Here is a 14,117-nt window from a genome sequence, read left to right on the forward strand (position 1 = left end):
TGCATGGTCTACAGACACATGAAAAAATGCTCATCATCTTTAATCATCAGAGAAATGCAAACCAAAACTACTCTGAGATACCATCTAACTCCAGTAAGAGTAGCCCACATCACAAAATCCCAAAACTACAGATGTTGGCGTGGATGTGGAGAAAAGGGAACCCTTCTGCACTGCTGGTGGGAATGCAAGTTAGTACGTTCCTTTTGGAAGGAGGTTTGGAAAACACTCAGGGATCTAAATGTAGACCTGCCATTTGATCCTGAAATTCCTCTTCTTGGTGTATATCCAAAGGACCAAAAATCATTTGACAATAAAGAGCACCAGATGGATTTGACCGGTTGGAGCAAGATGGCAGCCGAGTAACAGCTTCCTTACATCTGGGCACCGTGAGTCTGTGGAGATAAGACTCCAGGCATCTCTGGCTGGTGGGATCTGCCTATAATCATCCCTTTGAGGATACAGGGAGTCAGCAAGAGACTTCTGGACCCCAAGAGGAGGACAAAAACAATGGAAAACTGGCAAGTAATCACGTGTTCAATCGGTCTAATCCCGCTGACAGCTGTAAGTGCAGTAGCAGCGAGACTGCAAACCAGAAAGGCCTTACCTGTGAACTGTTTTGGTGTTTTTGGACTTGGCACTCAGTTGGACTGCCTTGGGGAGAGCTTGGGCAGAAGTGCAGAGAACTTTGGGGATTGCCTATGGTCCCAGACTAAGCAGCTGAACCAGAGGGAGCTAATACTGTTTGGCTGTGGGCCGCAGGGAGCCATTGTGAGAGAACTGCTCCAGCAAGCTCCACCCTCAGGGTCACAGAGCAAGGATCGGGCAGGGGCTAGTAATCTAGTGACTGAGCAGCCTAAAGGTGGGGACTGAGCTGCCTTAAAGCCTTAACCCTCAGAGGCAAAGTGAGACTGGTTTCGGCACACTGGGTAAGTGGATAGCCACTTCAGCAGTGATTCCAGCGACAAGCACTTTCCTGGGAAAGCTTCTGCTTAGCCAACTTCAGAAGTTTAAAGTGCCTTTTAAGAGGGCTGAAGAGAGATTTAGGGTCTCCACCCTGTGGGGTTTGAGAAATAAGAGGAGGCCTCCGTTGTATCAGCATTCTGATTAACATCTCATACCCCAGAAGACCACCTGTTGCTGACACGATATTCAACAAGATATATATACTGCTTTGTATTGGGGGGGGGAGGGTTTGTTTATTTTTCTTGAGTTGTTCTTGTTTTGTTTTTTAATTTCAACCTTTTCCCTACAGATTTTTTCTTTTCCTTTTTTTCTTTCTTTTCTTTCTCCATTTTTCTAGTTTAACTACAATTTCCCATTGTTGCCTTTTTTAAAAATTTATTTATTTTTATTGTTAAATCATAGCTGTGTATGTTGGTGCAATGAAGTGGTACAATGTGCTGGTTTCATATACAATCTGAAATATTCTCATCAAACAGTTCAACGTAGCCTTCATGGCATTTTCTTAGTTACTGTATGTAGGCATTTGTAGTCTGCATTTAGTAAGTTTCACCTGTACCAATTTTAAGATGCACCATAGGGGTGGCCCCATCCATTTCCCTCCCTCCACCCTAACCGCCCCCCTCCCTTCCCCTTCCTTGGCCCTTTCCCATAGTCTTGTGCTATACTTGGGTTATAGCCTTCATGTGAAAGCTATAATATAGCTTCATAGTAGAGCTGAGTACATTGGATAATTTTTCTTCCACTCCTGAGATACTTTGCTAAGAAGAATATGTTCCAGCTCCATCCATGTAAACATGAAAGAGGTAAAGTCTCCATCTTTCTTAAAGGCTGCATAATATTCCATGGTATACACGTACCACAATTTGCTAGTCCATCGTGGGTCAATGGGCACTTGGGCTTCTTCCATGACTTAGCGATTATGAATTGGGCTGCGATAAACATTCTGGTACAGATATCTTTGTTATATTGTGATTTTTGGTCTTCTGGGTATAAACTTAGTAAAGAAATTATAGGATCGAATGGCAGGTCTATTTTTAGGTCTCTAAGTATTCTCCAAACATCCTTCCAGAAGGAACGTATTAGTGTGCATTCCCACCAGCAGTGGGAATGTGTAGAGGTGTGCCCTTTTCTCCACATCCACGCCAACATCTCTGGTTTTGGGATTTTGTTGTGTGGGCTACTCTTACTGGGGTTAGGTGATATCTCAAAGTAGTTTTGATTTACATTTCTCTGATGATTAAGGATGATGAGCTTTTATTCATGTGTTTGTAGATTGTGCATCTGTCTTCTGTAGAGAAGTTTCTCTTCAAATCCCTTGCCCACCCTGAGATGGGGTCACGTGTTCTTTTCTTGCTAATACGTTTGAGTTCTCTGTGGATTCTGGTTATTAGACCTTTATGGGAGGTATAACTTGCAAATATTTTTTCCCATTCTGAGGGCTTTCTGCTTGCTTTACTCACTATGTTCTTGGCTGTGCAGAAGCTTTTTAGTTTGATCAGGTCCCAGTAGTGTATTTTTGATACTGCTTCAATTGCCTTCTCATAAAATATTCACCCAGGCCGATTCCTTCAAGAGTTTTCCCTGCACTTTTTTCAAGTATTTTTATAGTTTCATGTCTTAAGTTTAAATCTTTTATCCAGTGAGAGTCTATCTTAGTTAATGGTGAAAGGTGTGGGTCCAGTTTCAATCTTCTACAGGTTGCCAGCCAGTTTACCCAGCACCATTTGTTAAATAGGGAATCTTTTCCCCACTGAATGTTTTTAATTGGCTTTTCAAAGATCAAATAACGGTAAGTAGCTGGATTCATCTCTTAGTTCTCTATTCTGTTCCAGATATCTACTTCTCTGCTTTTGTGCAGTACCATGCTGTTTTGATCACTATTGATTTATAGTACAGTCTCAGGTCTGGTAGCATGATTCCTCTAGCTTTGTTTTAATTGCTGAGTAATGTTTTGGCTATTCAAGTTTTTTTCTGATTCCATATAGAACGAAGTATTATTTTTTCAAGATCTTTAAAGTATGACAATGGAGCTTTAATAGGAATTGCATTAAAATTATATATTGCTTTGGGTAGTATAGACATTTTAACAATGTAGATTCTTCTCAGCCATGAGCATGATATGTTTTTCCATTTGTTAACATCTTCAACTATTTCTTTATTTAAACTTTTGTAATTCTCTTTGTAGAGATCTTTTACGTCCTTTGTTAGCTACACTCCCAAATAGTTCATCTTCTTTGACACTACTATGAAAGGAATAGAGTCCTTGACTGGTTTTTCGGCTTGGTTACTGTTGGTATATATAAAGGCTACAGATTTATGGGTGTTGATTTTGTAGCCTGAGACATTGCTGTATTCCTTGATCACTTCTAAAAGTTTTGTAGTAGAATCCCTAGTGTTTTCCAGATATACGATCATATCATCTGCGAAGAGTGAAAGTTTGATCTCTTCTGACCCTATGTGGACACCCTTGATCGCCTTTTTTCCCCTAATTGCAATGGCTAAAACTTCCATTACCATGTTAAAGAGCAATGGAGACAATGGACAACCTTGCCTGGTTCCTGATCTAAGTGGAAATGATTTCAATTTAACGCCATTCAATATAATATTGGCTGTGGGTTTGCTGTGGATGGCCTCTATTAGTTTAAGAAATGTCCCTTCTATACAAATTTTCTTAAGTGTTCTGATCATGAAGGGATGCTGGATATTATCAAAAGCTTTTTCTGCATCAATTGAAAGAATCATATGGTCCTTATCTTTTAGTTTGTTTATGTGTTGAATTACATTTATAGATTTATGTATATTGAACCAGCCTTGAGACCCTGGGATAAATCTCACTTGGTCATGGTGTATAATTTTTTTGATGTGTTGTTGGATTCTGTTTGTTAGGATCTTATTGAGTATTTTAGCATCAATATTCATTAGTGATATTGGTCTATAATTTTCTTTTCTTGTTGGGTCTTTCCCTGGTTTGGGGATCAAGGTGATGTTTGCTTCGTAGAATGTGTTGGGTAATATTCCTTCTTTTTCTATATTTTGGAAGAGGTTTAGTAATATAGGTACTAGTTCTTTGAAGGTTTGGTAGAATTGTGATGTAAAGACATCTGGTGCTGGGCTTTTCTTTTTAGGGAGATTTTGTATAGTTGATGCTATTTCAGAACTTGATATAGGCCTGTTCAACATTTCCACTTCATTCTGGCTAAGTCTCGGTAGGTGGCGTACTTCCATGTATTGGTCGATTTCTTTCATATTTTCATATTTCTGAGAGTAGAGTTTCTTGTAGTATTCGTTAAGGATTTTTTGAATTTCTGAGGGGTCTGTTGTTATTTCATTGTTACCATTTCTGAGTGATGAAATTAGAGATTTTATTCTTTTTTTCCTGGTTAGGTTGGCCAAAGGTTTGTCTATTTTATTGATCTTTTAAAAAAACCAACTTTTGGATGTATTGATCTGTTGTATAATTCTTTTGTTTTCAATTTCATTTAGTTCTGCTCTGATTGGTTATTTCTTTTCTTCTGCTGGGTTTGGGGTAGGAGTGTTCTTCCTTCTCCAGTTGCTTGAGATGTCCCATTAAGTTATTAACTTCCTCTCTTTCCGTTGTCTTGAGAAAGGCTTGCAGTGCTATAAATTTCCCTCTTAGGCTGCCTTTGCAGTATCCCAGAGGTTCTGATAATTTGTGTCTTGATTGTTGTTTTCTTCCAAAAATTTGGTGATTTCTTTCTTAATCTTGTCTATAACCCATCTATCCTTCAGCATAAGTTTGTTTAGCTTAGATGTTTTTGTATGGGTATGCAGGTTCCTGTTGTTATTGAGTTCAACTTTTATTCCATGATGGTCTGAGAAGATGGAAGGAATAATTTCTATTTTTTTTAATTTGCTGAGGTTAGATTTGTGGCCTAGGATGTGATTGATTTTGGAGTATGTTCTGTGGGCTGATGAGAAGAATGTGCATTCACTTTTTTGGGGATGAAATGTTTGTTAAGTCCAGATGTTGAATGGTTGAGTTTAAATCCAAAATTTCTTCACTTAGCTTCTTTTTGGAGGATCTATCCAGCACTGCTAAAGTGGTGTTAAAATGTCCAACTACTATGGAACTGGTGGAAATCAAGTTGCTCACGTCTGTTAGAATTTCTCTTATAATTTGAGGTGCATTCTGGTTGGGTGCATAAATATTAATAATTGGGGTCTCATCACATTGAGTATTACCTTTAACAAATATGAAGTGTCAATCCTTATCCTTCCTTATTTTGGTTGGTTTAAAGCCTATTGCGTCTGCGGACATGATTGCAACACCTGCTTTTTTCTGCTTTCCATTTGCCTGGAATATACATGACCATCCCTTCACCTCAACTCTATATTTGTCTTTTAGTGAAAGATGCAATTTTTGTATGTAGCAGATATCTGGCTTGAGTTTTTGTACCAGTCAGTCAACCTGTGCCTCTTTAGAGGACAATTTAAACCATTCACATAAATTGAGAATATTCCTTTTGAGAGTCCAGTGGACATTTTTAATCCTTTTGCAACTGTGGAAGTTGGAATTTGATCAAAATTTTCTGGGTGAGTTTCCTTTTGTGGTGGAGGATTACACTAGTCTTTATGAAGTTGATTTGAGAATATCCTGGAGAGCTGGTTTAGTTATGGCAAATTTCTTTAACATGTGAATGTCGTTGAAGTATTTAATTTCTCCGTCATAAATAAAACTCAGTTTATCTGGGTATAGGATCCTGGGTTGAAAGTTATTTTGTTTCAGGAGATTAAAAGTCAATGACCATCCTCTTCTAGCTTGAAAGTTTTCAGGAGAGAGATCTGCAGTTATTCTAATATTCTTTGCCTTGTAGGTAATGGTTTTCTTTCGTCTGGCTGCTTTCAGAATTTTCTCCTTTGTATTAACTTTAGTGAAATTGATTATGAATTCCCCCAGAAACATCTGGAGGATGTCTTATTTGGGTTGAGTCATGCTGGAGTTCTGAAACTGTCTGCTATCTGAATTTCAGAATCTCTTGGCATTTCTGGAAAGTTCTCCTTCATAATCTCATGGAGAAGATACTCTGTGCCTTGTGAAGCCACTTCATCACTTTTGGGGATCCCTATAAGACGAATACTGGTTTTCTTTGAATTATCCCAGAGTTCTCTGAGAGAGTGATCTGTTTTTGCCCTCCATTTCTCTTCCTCTTTGAGAGTTTGGAAGCATTCAAAAGCTTTGTCTTCAATGTCAGAAATTATTTCTTCTGCTTACTCCATTGTGTTACTGAGGGATTCTACTGTGTTTCTCAGATCTTTGAGGGCTGCAACTTTTTGTCTCAATGTGTCAAAATCTTTGGTCATTTGGTCTTTGAATTTGTTGAATTCTTGAGATATCTTTTGGGTTACTGCTTGGAATTCTAATTCAATCTTATATGCTATCCAGATTCTAAATTCAATTTCTGACTCTCAGCTATTTGTTTGTGCATGGGATCTTGTGCTGTGTCTGCCCCCATTGATCCTTGGGGGAGTTGATCTACTCTGATTATTCATATTGCCAGAGTTTTTCTGTTGATTTTGCCTCATGATTGTTTTTCACTGTTGTCTCTGGCCGTCCTCAGAGTTGGTGAGGTGTCCCTCCAAGATTAGACTCAAGTGGGATAACTCTATTGTTGCTGAATCTTTGTAGGGAGTGACCCTGTATAGTTCTTCTGGGGCTGACCCAGCTAGGGAGTTCTGGTGGTGGAAGCAGCTCCGGCGTGTGACACACCCGGATCCAGCAACAGGGCAGGCGGGTGGTGCACAAATTTGGGAGTGCCTGGCACTCAGTGACTTTGGCACAGAGTGCCCAAGGCTCCAGCAGTCTCTGGCCAGGAAAAGGGCTCTGTGCAGAGGCAGGGAGGGCTCCAGAATTGAACACTACCACAATTATCAATTATCTCAATAGATGTTAATGGCTTGAATTCCCCACTGAAGAGGCGTAGATTGGCTGACTGAATTAAAAAATACAAGCCATCTATTTGCTGTCTGTAGGAAACACACCTGGCTTCAAAAGACAAATTAAAACTCAGAGTTAAGGGTTGGAAGACAATTTTTCAGGCAAATGGAATTCAGAAGAAAAGAGGAGTTGCAATCTTATTTTCAGATACATGTGGATTTAAAGCAACTAAAGTCAAAAAAGACAAAGATGGTCACTTTATATTGGTCAAGGGAAAAATACAACAAGAAGACATTTCAATTCTAAATATTTATGCACCCAATTTAAATGCTCCCAGATTCTTGAAACAGACCTTACTCAGTCTGAGCAATATGATATCTGATAATACTATAATAACAGGGGACTTTAACACTCCTCTTACAGACCTGGACAGATCCTCTAAAAAGAAATTAAACAAAGGTGTAAGAGATTTAAATGAGACCATAGAAAAACTGTGCTTGATATACACATATAGAACACTCCATCCCGAAGATAAAGAATATACATTCTTCCATTCACCACATGAAACATTCTCCAAAATAGATCATATCCTTGGACACAAAACAAAACTCAACAGAATCAAAAGAACTGAAATTTTACCTTGTATCTTCTCAGACCATAAGGCACTAAAGGTGGAACTCAACTCTAACAAAAACGTTCAACACCACACAAAGGCATGGAAATTAAACAACCTTCTGTTGAATGACAGATGGGTGCAAGAAGAAATGAAACCGGAAATCTTAACTTCCTTGAGCATAACAACAATGAAGACACAAGCTACCAAAACCTGTGGGATACTGCAAAAGAAGTTTTGAGAGGAAAATTCATCGCTTTAAATGCCTACATTTGAAAAACAGAAAGAGAGCGCATCAACAAACTCACAAGCCATCTTATGGATTTGGAAAAAGAAGAACAATCTAAGCCTAAACCCAGTAAAAGAAAGGAAATATCCAAAATTAAATCAGAGATCAATGAAATTGAAAACAAAAGAATCATTCAGAAAATTAATGAAACAAGGAGTTGGTTTTGTTTGTTTGTTTGTTTGTTTGTTTTTTCAAACACTAGCACACCCCATTCCCCTTTTTATTGCTTGTTTTGCTTAGTACTTTTTAAAACAAAAGAGTCTCGAACTCAACGTTCAACTGCCAAAGGAAGAGTAACAGCAGGGCACATACTTAGGGCTGGAATGAAATTTTAAGCACTAGCTGGCGCAAAACAGTAGACATTGGTGTATATATATATATATATATATATATATTTTTTTTTTAATATATGTATGTATATTATGATCTTAACTCTTCTCAACCAGGGACTTTCAAACAAATTGATAACTCACATCAACATGATTTAGATTGAAATACACACAAGAAAAACAATGTGTTCTTTGGGAATTTAAGAACTCAAGAATACCCAAATTTGAATTCAGGTCTTTAAGTGAGAAGCTTGTACTAAGCAACTATGCTACATTTTTGCTGCAGTAACTTATTTTAAACGATTATACCTGGACTATTCTTGGTTTCCTCCAGCAAAATGTACAGGGTACAAACCAGAAGCATGCCACCCAGTTAAGGGTTTAATAATGCATGACTTTTATACTCTGAGTGCATGTATTAAAAAAAAACCGAACCAAGACATGATTGCAAGAGGGACTTTACCTAACAATTGCAATCAGTGTAACCTGGCTTATTGTACCCTCAATGAATCCCCAACAATAAAAAATAAATAAATAAATAAAAATTAAAAAAAAAATCGAACCATGGGCGGTGCCTGTGGCTCAGCGGGTAGGGCGCCGGCCCCATATGCCGAGGGTGGCGGGTTCAAACCCAGCCCCGGCCAAACTGCAACAAAAAAATAGCCGGGCATTGTGGCGGGCGCCTGTAGTCCCAGCTACTCGGGAGGCTGAGGTAAGAGAATTGCCTAAGCCCAAGGATTTGGAGGTTGCTGTGAGCTGTGTGATGCCACGGCACTCTACCGAGGGCAATAAGGTGAGACTCTGTCTCTACAAAAAAAAAAATCGAACCAAGCAAAATAAGATGTTAAGGGCCTCTTGTGCTTTTAAATTAAAGAAAAAAAGGTACCCACTAATTTCCTGAGATATAGCAGGCTTAGTGGTCCTCTATTATGGAAGTTTTTTAACACTGAAGAGAGAAGGGAAAAATTATCCACTACCCCTTTCCAGAATTTAAATAGATGTCAGCAGATATTCTTTAACCCCAAAACTATGGCAGCAGTTCAAATGTGACCAAGGTGAGTGTAGAATGAAGATGTTCTAAACACAGCTAGGGCTCAGCAATTCTAACACACTAAAATCATGATTACATTTTGGAAGAAAATGCACAAAAACCAAATAGGATTTTTTTTTTTTTTTGTAGAGACAGAGTCTCACTGTACTGCCCTCGGGTAGAGTGCCGTGGCGTCACACGGCTCACAGCAACCTCTAACTCTTGGGCTTACACGATTCTCTTGCCTCAGCCTCCCGAGCAGCTGGGACTACAGGCGCCCGCCACAACGCCCGGCTATTTTTTGGTTGCAGTTTGGCCGGGGCTGGGTTTGAACCCGCCACCCTCAGCATATGGGGCCGGCGCCCTACTCACTGAGCCACAGGCACCGCCCAAATAGGAATTTTGAGATTTTCATTTGATGGTAATCTTAATGCAATTAAATTCACAAATATGCTAATTTAAATACCCAATCCTATTTATCTAAAACACACATTGCAAACATACAAATATCTATTCTCTCCACATGTCAGCGCCCATTCATATGGTTTGGAAATGGGGAGAATAGGTTCCCCTTAAGTTGCAAGTCAGCAGGTGTTTCTTTACAGTTAACTTTAGCAAAATTCATACAGAATAGTAATTAACAATGATCTCGTTAAGTCACAAGGAAACACCTTCAAAACTGCATTTTGTTAAAGTTTCTGTACTAAAATGTAGAAAAACTGAACTACACAAATATTGAAAAGTTAAAAATTCCTTAATTTTTTATTCCTGGTACCACTACCACAATTTACAGGGCAATATACCTGATGTAATGAAAAGAAAAAGAAAAAAGCTACAACAGATAAAAGACCTCAGGAATGTACATCTAATGGACACTACATTGCATTAATCAATAGCTGCACTTTTTGCAAACTGTGGCTATGACAGTCCTGAACAAGAAGGGTTTCCTGTTTAAGCTGCAGTAACTTTTCTGACTATGGATCATCGTTCCTTCTGTGGCAGATTTTTACAGTTCCTCTAATGCATTTGGGACGACTGTCTCAAAGTAACCTGCAGCTTTCCTGACAACTCCTCGCGCTCTCTCCTGCTAAGAACTGTAGCCCTTTTATGTTGTTTTTAGAACCTTCTGCTATCATATCCACCACTTCCACCACCAGATCCATAACCACCACCATATGGACTGCCCGAGCTTCTTCCACCAAAACTTCCCCCTTTCATGGGTCCATAATTTGATTGCTGTTATCCACTATAATTTCCAAAATCATTATAGTTCCCACCACCACCATAGTTACCTCCAAAATTTCCTTCTTCATTGTAACCATCATATCCTCCTCCACCACCATATCCATCACCTTGGTTTCCATATCCTGGTCCACCACCACCATAGCCCCTTCTACTACTGTAACCAGAACCACCACCATAGTTCCCACCGTCACCTCCAAATCCATTGTATCCACCATCACCTCCTCCATAACTACCTCTGCTGCCACCACCTCCACCACATCCTCCTCTTCCACCAAAGTTTCCACCACGGCCAAAATTACCTCCACCACCTCTAAAGTTTCCTCCCAGACCCATAAAGTTGCCAGATCCACCTCCACAACCTCTTTGCGATCCAGCAGACTGCATCTCTTGTTTAGAAAGGGCCTTTTTCACTTCACAATTATGCCCATTAATAGTGTGGTATCTCTGAACAACAGTTTTCTCAACAGTATCATGATCATCAAAAGTTACAAAATCAGGGCGGCGCCTGTGGCTCAGTGAGTAGGGCGCCGACCCCATATGCCGAGGGTGGCGGGTTCAAAGCCAGCCCCGGCCAAACTGCAACAAAAAAATAGCTGGGCGTTGTGGCGGGCGCCTGTAGTCCCAGCTGCTCCGGAGGCTGAGGCAAGAGAATCGCGGAAGCCCAAGAGTTAGAGGTTGCTGTGAGCTGTGTGATGCCACGGCACTCTACCGAGGGCCATAAAGTGAGACTCTGGCTCTACAAAATAAATAAATAAATAAATAAAATAAAATAGATAAACCTTTGGCCATAACAACTAGAAATAGAAAAGTAAAATTTCTAGTAACCTCAATCGGAAATGATAAAGGGGAAATAACAACTGATCCCACAGACATACAAGAGATCATCTCTGAATACTACCAGAAACTCTATGCCCTGAAATTTGACAGTGTGAAGGAAATGGATCAATATTTGGAGTCACACCCTCTCCCTAGACTTATCCAGGAAGAAACAGAGCTCCTGAACAGACGAATTTCAATCACTGAGATTAAAGAAACAATAATAAAGCTTCCAACCAAAAAATTCCCTGGTCCAGATGGCTTCACACCAGAATTCTATCAAACCTTCAAGGAAGAGCTTATTCCTGTATTGCAGAAATTATTCCAAAAAATTGAGGAGGAAGGAATCTTCCTCAACATGTTCTATGAAGCAAACATTACCCTGATACCAAAACCAGGAAAAGACCCAACTAAAAAGGAGAATTTTAGACCAATTTCACTCATGAATATAGATGCAAAAATTCTCAACAAAATCTTAACCAATAGATTACAGCTTATCATCAAAAAAGTCATACATCATGATCAAGTAGGTTTCATCCCAGGGATGCAAGGCTGGTTTATACACAAGTCCATAAACGTTATCCATTGTATTAACAGAGGCATAAATAAAGATCATATGATCCTCTCAATAGATGCAGAAAAAGCATTCAATAAAATCCAGCATCCTTTTCTAATTAGAACACTGAAGAGTATAGGCATAGGTGGCACATTTCTGAAACTGATTGAAGCTATCTATGACAAACCAATGGCTAATATTTTACTGAATGGAGTAAAACTGAAAGCTTTTCCTCTTAAAACTGGAACCTGGGCGGCGCCTGTGGCTCAGTGAGTAGGGCGCCGGCCCCATATGCCGAGGGTGGCGCGTTCAAACCCAGCCCCAGCCAAACTGCAACAACAACAAAAAATAGCCGGGCGTTGTGGCGGGCGCCTGTAGTCCCAGCTGCTTGGGAGGCAAGAGAATCGCGTAAGCCCAAGAGTTAGAGGTTGCTGTGAGCCGTGTGACACCATGGCACTCTATCGGAGGGCGGTACAGTGAGACTGTCTCTACAAAAAAAAAAAAAAAACTGGAACCTGACAAGGTTGTCTTCTGTCACCTTTACTATTCAACATAGTGCTGGAAGTTCTAGCCAATACAATTAGGCAAGACAAGGAAATGAAGGGAATCCAAATGGGAGCAGAGGAGGTCTAACTCTCCTTCTTTGCTGACAACGTGATCCTATACTTAGAGAATCCCAAAGACTCAACCACGAGACTCCTGGAAGTCATCAAAAAATACAGTAATGTCTCAGGATATAAAATCAATGTCCACAAGTCAGTAGCCTTTGTATATGCCAATAACAGTCAAGATGAGAAGCTACTAGTAAATGTGGAATGTAAAGGTCTTAGCAAAATAACTAAGACAATGCTATGAAAGCTATGTTAACTAGTGTGATGAAAATGTGTCAAACGATCTATGAACCAAGTGTATGGTGCCCCATGATCATATTAATGTACACAGCTATGATTTAAGAAAAATTAAAAAAAAGAAAAAAAAAAGATGAGAAGCTAATTAAGGACACAACTCCCTTCACCATAGTCTCAAAGAAAATGAAATACCTAGGAATATACCTAACAAAGGAGGTGAAGGACCTCTATAAAGAAAATAATGAAATCCTAAGAAAGGAAATAGAAGAGGACATTAACAAATGGAGGAACATACCATGCTCATGGATAGGAAGAATCAACATTGCTAAAATGTCTATACTTCCCAAAGCAATCTACCTATTCAATGCCATTCCTATTAAAATACCAAACATCATACTTTCAAGATTTGGAAAAAATGATTCTGAGTTTTGTATGGAACCAGAAAAAAAAACGTATAGCTAAGGCAGTTCCTAGTAATAAAAATAAAGCTGGGGGCATCACCATACCAGATTATAGGCTGTACTACAAAGCCATAGTGGTCAAGACAGCATGATACTGGCACAAAAAAAGAGATATAGACACTTGGAATCAAATAGAAAACCAGGAAATAAAACTAACATCTTACAACCACCTAATCCTTGATAAACCAAACAAGAACATGCCTTGGGGGAAAGACTCCCTATTCAATAAATGGTGTTGGGAGAACTGGATGTCTACATGTAAAAGACTGAAACTGGACTCACACCTTTCCCCACTCACAAAAATTGATTCAAGATGGATAAAGGACTTAAATTTAAGACATGAAACAATAAAAATCCTCAAAGAAAGCATAGGAAAAACACTGGAAGATATTGGCCTGGGGAAAGACTTCATGAAGAAGACTGCCGTGGCATTTGCAACAACAACAAAAATAAACAGATGGAACTTAATTAAACTGAAGAGCTTCTGTACAGCTAAGGAGACAACAACCAAAGCAAATAGACAACATACACAATTGGAAAAGATATTTGTATATTTTGAATCAGACAAAAGCTTGATCACTAGGATCTATAGCGAACTCAAATTAATCCACATGAAAAAAGCCAACAATCCCACATATCAATGGGCAAGAGACATGAATAGAACTTTCTCTAAAGATGACAGATGAATGGCTAACAAACATATGAAAAAATGTTCATCATCCCTATCTATTAGAGAAATGCAAATCAAAACCACCCTGAGATACCATCTAACCCCAGCGAGAATGGCCCACATCACAAAATCTCAAAACTGCAGATGCTGGCGTGGATGTGGAGAGAAGGGAACACTTTAACACTGCTGATGGGACTGCAAATTAGTACAACCTTTTTGGAAGGAAGTATGGAGAAACCTCAAAGCACTCAAGCTAGACCTCCCATTTGATCCTGCAATCCCATTACTGGGCATCTACCCAGAAGGAAAAAAATCTTTTTATCATAAGAACACTTGCACTAGACTGTTTATTGCAGCTCAATTTACAATTGCCAAAATGTGGAAACAGCCTAAATGCCCAC

The 14,117-nt window shown here is 39.3% G+C and overlaps 1 protein-coding gene and 1 pseudogene across 1 annotated transcript in view; both read right to left on the reverse strand.

The window, feature by feature from the left end:
- The window catches only part of LOC128579850 (spermatogenesis-associated protein 31E1-like), a 156,717-nt gene that overhangs the window by 42,368 nt on the left and 100,232 nt on the right, over window positions 1-14,117 (reverse strand). The gene's annotated exons all lie outside the window — the stretch shown is intronic.
- LOC128560382 (heterogeneous nuclear ribonucleoprotein A3-like) lies at window positions 9,856-10,854 on the reverse strand (annotated as a pseudogene).

Source organism: Nycticebus coucang, chromosome 2 (assembly GCF_027406575.1).
Source record: "Nycticebus coucang isolate mNycCou1 chromosome 2, mNycCou1.pri, whole genome shotgun sequence".
NCBI classification, from domain to species: Eukaryota; Metazoa; Chordata; class Mammalia; order Primates; family Lorisidae; genus Nycticebus; species Nycticebus coucang.